A 6,765-nucleotide genomic window follows, 5' to 3' on the forward strand; every position below is an offset into this window, starting at 1 on the left:
CCTTTATTTACAAATTAGGGTACCTGAGGATTGAATAGAACATTGTTTGACTTGTATGAACAAAGTTTACCGGTAGCTTTTTGGATTCCTTTGTATGCATGTTGAAGGAGTGGATTACTGAAATCAATGGCGCCAACTAAACTAACTTTTTGGGATATAAAGAAGGACTTGATCAAACAAAACGCACATTCATTGTGTAGCTGGGACCCTTGGGATTGCAAACAGAGGAAGATCTTCAAAGGTAAGTGATTTATTTCATCGCTATTTGCGATTCTGTGAAGCCTGTGCTGGTTGAAAAAATATTTTGATGTGGTGCGCTGTCCTCAGATAATCACATGGTATGCTTCCGCCGTAAAGCCTTTTTGAAATCTGGCAACGCATTTGGATTAACAAGCAGTTAAGCTTTTAAATGATATGACACACTTCTATCTTCATGAATGTTTAATATTATGACTTTGTCATTTGAATTTGGCGCTCTCCAATTTCACCGGATGTTGTGGGAAAAGGGTATTACTGTCAAGAGAAGTGAAACAAGGTTGTCAACTATCGACATATCTATTTATTATGGCCATCGAAATGTTAGCTATTAAAATCAGATCCAACAATAAAATCAAGGGGATAGAAATCCGGGGCTTAAAAACAAAGGTGTCATTGTATGCTGAGGACTCATGCTTTCTTTTAAAACCACCATTTGGATCGCTGCACAGCCTCATAGACAATCTAGATCATTTCTCTAACCTCCCTGGAATACAACTGAACAATGATAAGTTCACCATTATAAAGTTGGATGGTTTTCAGAGATTGGTGGGAGGGGTTGAGGGTAGCTGAAGGGTGGGACTAAAATTAAAAATATAAAAATATGACTAATGTAAAATATACTGTGTCCCTAATATGTTTATAGTATGTATAAGCTAGAAGTAGAAGTCTAAGTATTGATGTCCATTAATTTACTCCAATTAGGGGAGGGGTGGTAGGGTTAAGGGAAAATAATATAATGGAATGTTTGTAAAAAAAATGTATGGGGGATTGGAAATGATGCAGACAGTTACATTGAAAGGACACACAATCTATCTGCAGTATTAAAGCTGATCTACCCCTAAAAATAACAAAATAGATGGTCATTAAGAGAGGAGACAATGAAAGGAGGAGAGGAGACTATTAAAGGAGAATTCTGAAGAATGATGACCACTAGACCAGACCTGCCTCTGGGTCACATAGACCTGGGAGAGTTTGTCATTAAATGTATAACAAAGGATGTCAAGGAATCTGCTTTTACTGTAGGAGCCAGACTGGGAAAGCTGCATGTTTGGTTACTTAGGTGTGTCTCTTTTTTTAACTGTATGACGGGTGTGTTCTTTATAACGTTCCAATTATTCATACATAGCTGTATGGCTCCATAGCTCAGTGGTTAGAGCACTGGTCTTGTAAACCAGGGGTCGTGAGTTCAATTCTCACTGGGGCCTTGATTTTGACTCTACCCTCTGTGACATTCATCTGAAACTTTACACAGTGCTGCAAAGGGTGGGAGTAACCATTTGCCGATTCTGTCCTGGGCTGCCCATCATGATTTAAAAAGTGCTGAAACTAGAGACAGGAGTAGCAGAGGTCATGTAATCCAGTGATGCATGTTGAAAGAATAACAACATTAACTTGAACTTTTCCTTATATTAACTGTAACTCAGTAAAAAAAAAAATTGTTGCGTGTTGCGTGTTGCGTATATATTTTTGTTCAGTATAGTAAATCATGTCTACTTCTGAGAAAGTATTAAAACTTCTTAAGGATAGGGGGCAGTATTCTGAATTTCTGCCTGACTGACGTGCCCAAAATAAACAGCCTGTTATTCAGGCCCAGAAGCTAGGAAATGCATATAATTGGTAGAATTTGATGGAAAACACTTTGAATTTTCTAAACGGTTAAAATAATGTTTGTGAGTATAACAGAATTCATATGGCAGGCGAAAACCCAAGGAAAAACTATCCAGAAATCGTTTTATTTCTTGGCGCTAAGAAGCCTTTCCAATGCAAGTCTATGGGTCTGTATATAAAAATTCCTCCCAGATTGCTGTACCTATGGATTCCACTAGATGTCAACAGTCTTTAAACAGGGTTTCAGGCTTGTTTGTTGAAATACGAACAAGTAATAGTAGTTTTTCCCAAGGGAGCTCAACAGGAAAAGTAGGCTTTTGGCGCCCATGAATGAGGGTGCGCTCTTCGTTATTTTCCTTTCCTATTGAACACCGTTCTTTCTGTCTGGAGGTTTATCCTTTATTTACAAATTAGGGTACCTGAGGATTGAATAGAACATTGTTTGACTTGTATGAACAAAGTTTACCGGTAGCTTTTTGGATTCCTTTGTATGCATGTTGAAGGAGTGGATTACTGAAATCAATGGCGCCAACTAAACTAACTTTTTGGGATATAAAGAAGGACTTGATCAAACAAAACGCACATTCATTGTGTAGCTGGGACCCTTGGGATTGCAAACAGAGGAAGATCTTCAAAGGTAAGTGATTTATTTCATCGCTATTTGCGATTCTGTGAAGCCTGTGCTGGTTGAAAAAATATTTTGATGTGGTGCGCTGTCCTCAGATAATCACATGGTATGCTTCCGCCGTAAAGCCTTTTTGAAATCTGGCAACGCATTTGGATTAACAAGCAGTTAAGCTTTTAAATGATATGACACACTTCTATCTTCATGAATGTTTAATATTATGACTTTGTCATTTGAATTTGGCGCTCTCCAATTTCACCGGATGTTGTGGGAAAAGGGTATTACTGTCAAGAGAAGTGAAACAAGGTTGTCAACTATCGACATATCTATTTATTATGGCCATCGAAATGTTAGCTATTAAAATCAGATCCAACAATAAAATCAAGGGGATAGAAATCCGGGGCTTAAAAACAAAGGTGTCATTGTATGCTGAGGACTCATGCTTTCTTTTAAAACCACCATTTGGATCGCTGCACAGCCTCATAGACAATCTAGATCATTTCTCTAACCTCCCTGGAATACAACTGAACAATGATAAATCAAATCAAATCAAATCAAATTTATTTATATAGCCCTTCGTACATCAGCTGATATCTCAAAGTGCTGTACAGAAACCCAGCCTAAAACCCCAAACAGCAAGCAATGCAGGTGTAGAAGCACGGTGGCTAGGAAAAACTCCCTAGAAAAGGCCAATACCTAGGAAGAAACCTAGAGAGGAACCAGGCTATGTGGGGTGGCCAGTCCTCTTCTGGCTGTGCCGGGTGGAGATTATAACAGAACATGGCCAAGATGTTCAATGTTCATAAATGACCAGCATGGTCGAATAATAATAAGGCAGAACAGTTGAAACTAGAGCAGCAGCACAGTCAGGTGGAAGTTGAAACTGGAGCAGCAGCATGGCCAGGTAGACTGGGGACAGCAAGGAGTAATCATGTCAGGTAGTCCTGGGGCATGGTCCTAGGGCTCAGGTCAGTTGAAACTGGAACAGCAGCATGGCCAGGTGGACTGGGGACAGCAAGGAGTCATCATGTCAGGTAGTCCTGGGGCATGGTCCTAGGGCTCAGGTCCTCCGAGAGAGAGAAAGAAAGAGAGAAGGAGAGAATTAGAGAACGCACACTTAGATTCACACAGGACACCGAATAGGACAGGAGAAGTACTCCAGATATAACAAACTGACCCCAGCCCCCCGACACATAAACTACTGCAGCATAAATACTGGAGGCTGAGACAGGAGGGGTCAGGAGACACTGTGGCCCCATCCGAGGACACCCCCGGACAGGGCCAAACAGGAAGGATATAACCCCACCCACTTTGCCAAAGCACAGCCCCCACACCACTAGAGGGATATCTTCAACCACCAACTTAACATCCTGAGACAAGGCTGAGTATAGCCCACAAAGATCTCCGCCACGGCACAACCCAAGGGGGGGGCGCCAACCCAGACAGGATGACCACAACAGTGAATCAACCCACTCAGGTGACGCACCCCCTCCAGGGACGGCATGAGAGAGCCCCAGCAAGCCAGTGACTCAGCCCCTGTAATAGGGTTAGAGGCAGAGAATCCCAGTGGAAAGAGGGGAACCGGCCAGGCAGAGACAGCAAGGGCGGTTCGTTGCTCCAGAGCCTTTCCGTTCACCTTCCCACTCCTGGGCCAGACTACACTCAATCATATGACCCACTGAAGAGATGAGTCTTCAGTAAAGACTTAAAGGTTGAGACCGAGTTTGCGTCTCTGACATGGGTAGGCAGACCGTTCCATAAAAATGGAGCTCTATAGGAGAAAGCCCTGCCTCCAGCTGTTTGCTTAGAAATTCTAGGGACAATTAGGAGGCCTGCGTCTTGTGACCGTAGCGTACGTATAGGTATGTACGGCAGGACCAAATCAGAGAGATAGGTAGGAGCAAGCCCATGTAATGCTTTGTAGGTTAGCAGTAAAACCTTGAAATCAGCCCTTGCTTTGACAGGAAGCCAGTGTAGAGAGGCTAGCACTGGAGTAATATGATCAAATTTTTTGGTTCTAGTCAGGATTCTAGCAGCCGTATTTAGCACTAACTGAAGTTTATTTAGTGCTTTATCCGGGTAGCCGGAAAATAGAGCATTGCAGTAGTCTAACCTAGAAGTGACAAAAGCATGGATTAATTTTTCTGCATCATTTTTGGACAGAAAGTTTAAGATTTTTGCAATGTTACGTAGATGGAAAAAAGCTGTCCTCGAAATGGTCTTGATATGTTCTTCAAAAGAGAGATCAGGGTCCAGAGTAACGCCGAGGTCCTTCACAGTTTTATTTGAGACGACTGTACAACCATTAAGATTAATTGTCAGATTCAACAGAAGATCTCTTTGTTTCTTGGGACCTAGAACAAGCATCTCTGTTTTGTCCGAGTTTAATAGTAGAAAGTTTGCAGCCATCCACTTCCTTATGTCTGAAACACATGCTTCTAGCGAGGGCAATTTGGGGCTTCACCATGTTTCATTGAAATGTACAGCTGTGTGTCATCCGCATAGCAGTGAAAGTTTACATTATGTTTCGAATAACATCCCCAAGAGGTAAAATATATAGTTGAAAACAATAGTGGTCCTAAAACGGAACCTTGAGGAACACCGAAATTTACAGTTGATTTGTCAGAGGACAAACCATTCACAGAGACAAACTGATATCTTTCCGACAGATAAGATCTAAACCAGGCCAGAACATGTGATGATTAAGTTCACCATTATAAAGTGGGATGGTTTTCAGAGATTGGTGGGAGGGGTTGAGGGTAGCTGAAGGGTGGGACTAAAATTAAAAATATAAAAATATGACTAATGTAAAATATACTGTGTCCCTAATATGTTTATAGTATGTATAAGCTAGAAGTAGAAGTCTAAGTATTGATGTCCATTAATTTACTCCAATTAGGGAGGGGTGGTAGGGTTAAGGGAAAATAATATAATGGAATGTTTGTAAAAAAAATGTATGGGGGATTGGAAATGATGCAGACAGTTACATTGAAAGGACACACAATCTATCTGCAGTATTAAAGCTGATCTACCCCTAAAAATAACAAAATAGATGGTCATTAAGAGAGGAGACAATGAAAGGAGGAGAGGAGACTATTAAGGAGAATTCTGAAGAATGATGACCACTAGACCAGACCTGCCTCTGGGTCACATAGACCTGGGAGAGTTTGTCATTAAATGTATAACAAAGGATGTCAAGGAACTGCTTTTACTGTAGGAGCCAGACTGGGAAAGCTGCATGTTTGGATACTTAGGTGTGTCTCTTTTTTTAACTGTATGACGGGTGTGTTCTTTATAACGTTCTTAATTCATACATAGCTGTATGGCTCCATAGCTCAGTGGTTAGAGCACTGGTCTTGTAACCAGGGGTCGTGAGTTCATTCTCACTGGGGCCTTGATTTTGACTCTACCCTCTGTGACATTCATCTGAAACTTTTACCCAGTGCTGCAAAGGGTGGATAACCATTTGCCGATTCTGTCCTGGGCTGCCCATCATGATTTAAAAGTGCTGAAACTAGAGACAGGAGTAGCAGAGGTCATGTAATCCAGTGATGCATGTTGAAAGAATAACAACATTAACTTGAACTTTTCCTTATATTAACTGTAACTCAGTAAAAAAAAAAAAAATTGTAGTGTTGCATGTTGCGTATATATTTTTGTTCAGTATAGTAAATAATGTCTACTTCTGAGAAAGTATTAAAACTTCTTAAGGATAGGGGGCAGTATTCTGAATTTCTGCCTGACTGACGTGCCCAAAGTAAACAGCCTGTTATTCAGGCCCAGAAGCTAGGAAATGCATATAATTGGTAGAATTTGATGGAAACACTTTGAATTTTTCTAACGGTTAAATAATTTTTGTGAGTATAACAGAATTCATATGGCAGGCGAAAACCCAAGGAAAAACCATCCAGAAATCGTTTTATGTTTTTGGCGCTAAGAAGCCTTTCCAATGCAAGTCTATGGGTCTGTATATAAAAATTCCTCCCAGATTGCTGTACCTATGATTCCACTAGATGTCAACAGTCTTTAAACAGGGTTTTCAGGCTTGTTTGTTGAAATACGAACAAGTAATAGTAGTTTTTCCCAAGGGAGCTCAACAGAAAAGTAGGCTTTTGGCGCCCATGAATGAGGGTGCGCGCTTCGTTATTTTCCTTTCCTATTGAACACCGTTCTTCTGTCTGGAGGTTTATCCTTTATTTACAAATTAGGGTACCTGAGGATTGAATAGAACATTGTTTTGACTTGGTATGAACAAAGTTTACCGGTAGCTTTTT

At 40.8% G+C, this 6,765-nt stretch overlaps 1 non-coding gene across 1 annotated transcript; it reads left to right on the plus strand.

Moving 5' to 3' along the window:
* Positions 1–1,390: 1,390 nt before the first annotated feature.
* On the plus strand, positions 1,391–1,463 carry trnat-ugu (transfer RNA threonine (anticodon UGU)). Its single transcript has one exon. It is a non-coding gene; the product is annotated as a tRNA-Thr (tRNA).
* The last annotated feature ends 5,302 nt before the right edge of the window (positions 1,464–6,765 follow it).

The sequence above is a fragment of the Oncorhynchus kisutch genome, linkage group LG13 (assembly GCF_002021735.2).
Source record: "Oncorhynchus kisutch isolate 150728-3 linkage group LG13, Okis_V2, whole genome shotgun sequence".
Classification (NCBI taxonomy): Eukaryota; Metazoa; Chordata; class Actinopteri; order Salmoniformes; family Salmonidae; genus Oncorhynchus; species Oncorhynchus kisutch.